The sequence below is a fragment of the Morone saxatilis genome, unplaced genomic scaffold (genome assembly GCF_004916995.1).
Source record: "Morone saxatilis isolate NCDOM2014 unplaced genomic scaffold, NCSU_SB_2.0 Contig24, whole genome shotgun sequence".
Taxonomy (NCBI): Eukaryota; Metazoa; Chordata; class Actinopteri; family Moronidae; genus Morone; species Morone saxatilis.
Window position 1 is genome coordinate 21,879,646 of NW_023339807.1, and position 2,228 is coordinate 21,881,873.

Below are 2,228 nucleotides of genomic sequence, written 5' to 3' on the forward strand. Positions count from 1 at the left end.
AATAATAATAATAATAATACAAGCCACAGATAATTGTTTGGGAAACGTAAAGCAGCTAACAGGAAAGTGAAAGAGCTGATCCACATTAAGTCATATTTCCGATATATTTATATAACCAGAGAGCGACAAAAGCGGCTGAATACAAAACAACAGGAACTTAAAGGCTACTTACATAATCCTATCTATCTAAAGACAAAAGAGGGGAACTGTAATTCCCAACTTTGTTTCTTCCCAAAAGGAAAGAAAGCGCTAAAAAAGACAAAACCTCACTTAGGGGTCCTGAGTGCAGCGCCGGGCTCGCCGGAGGCCATAAGGTTGGCCCTGAGCTCGGCTTAATTGCTGTCACATGTAACCTTACCTGTCTCCCAATTAGCCCTGTGACTCGCTATTAGGAGATTCCAAGAGCTGTAGGCCAGTGACCAAGGGCACCTCAGGGTTTGGGGGCCTAATAATTAGAGTGTAATTCTATACAGCTGAGGCTTATGATGAATTTGACCAGGATTTCACCGAAAAAGGGGTTAATTAAATGCGGATCAACTTCAGGTTTAGTAGTGTATGTGATGTCCACCCCATTAATCCCTCAATAAAGACAACCCACTCTGGCATGTATGTGGCCATTCTTTGTTTTAGGACATAAAGTGTTTTTTCTTGAACAATTATCCCGCAGAAAAGTAAAGCTAAAATCAAATTACAAAATAAATTACTCTGGAGCTGCATCCAATGACAGCCAACAGGAGGAAGGAGGGACAGAGGACCCTCATGTGATGTAAAAATGCCTATAGGGTCCAGAATTTTGTTCTACACTCTTCATTAGGATTATATCTTTATTTGGGCATTTGAGATTAAATATCTCACATCCAAGCAGAAAGTTAATATTTGGTGATATTAACTGACTTATGGTGTAGTGTGTAAGTTTTCCTCGCATATCTCTGAATTAAAATATGTACTAAATAGGGAAAGAGCAACTATTTGTACAAAACACACTTTATCTGCTTTGCTAAATATTGTTTTCAAATTCAGGAACAACCAAAGATGTATTTGTGATTTTTAGTAGACACCTGGAATAAAAGTAGCCACACATTAGCTTTAGCTGAACTTTAGTAGTGTATTTTTACACAGAGAGATGGCTGTGGATTGTGTCCTCCTTCACTAACATTAGAATTGTGTCAGTAAGGGCCAGTAAGGACATGAGGAATTAGAGTGCCCAAACACTGTTTCGGTGTACATATGGGGATGTGAGATTGTTTTAAGACGGATGTGACAAAATGTGATATTATCCTTTAAGAGGTTTCGTATGAAGATGTAAATGTTTGTTTCAAAAGCCACTTTCCAACTCGAGATCATAACCTGTGCGTGCCAAGCAAACCTGGATCAAGCAGTACTTGCAAGTCTTGTTTCATCCTCCATCAAGGCTTACAGGGGAGTCAAGGCCACATAGCAACGTGAAAATGTTCCACAACAATAAGAAGAAAGTGGATGAAGAATTTCTTCTCTGACTGATTGAACTGATGCACCTTAAATTCTCGAATGACAGTAATCTTTGCCCGATTAAAAGCATCTTGAACGAATGTATAGAATAGTTGGATGCGCATTGATGGATGGCTGGACCAACTGGTGTGAGAGGCTCTGACACACGAGGGTGTCAGGGTGGGGGCAAGGGGTAGTAAACATGACCGCACCGGATGGCCTAGGAAATGCAGAGGCCACCGGTTTTCTTGTTAATTTATGGATGGCCTGACAACACCAGAGCCCACAATGCAATGCTCCGCTTCAGCCAATGCTAAATATGATCCCATTGAGGAAAGGAGTCATCAAGCGACCAGGTATGTAACCTGAGTCTGTTACTGAAATAGAAATTCAAAGCTAAGAATGACATGTTTGTTAGGGGGTCTTTCGTCTGCAGCCCGTGTCTTGCGTGACCCGTGAACAGATACTATCTGAATGCTCTTGTGCTCACAGGAGGTTAATCGCTGATGCGCTGCCCTAGAAAGGCTAGCTGATGGATGGGCAAAGAAGAAGTACATTTACAAAAAAATGTGTGTATGCTTGTGTACACCAACAAGACATCATGTGAATAAGTGAATGGCGTGTAACCTAAATTTTAGCATCTGAACACTGATGAAAAACTTCAGGGAACTTTTTTGTAAAGCACGTTGTAATTAAATTCTCATTATGCAGGAGTGAATAGCCCCACGCTTCTATACGCACACAGCACTGGTTTACACTGT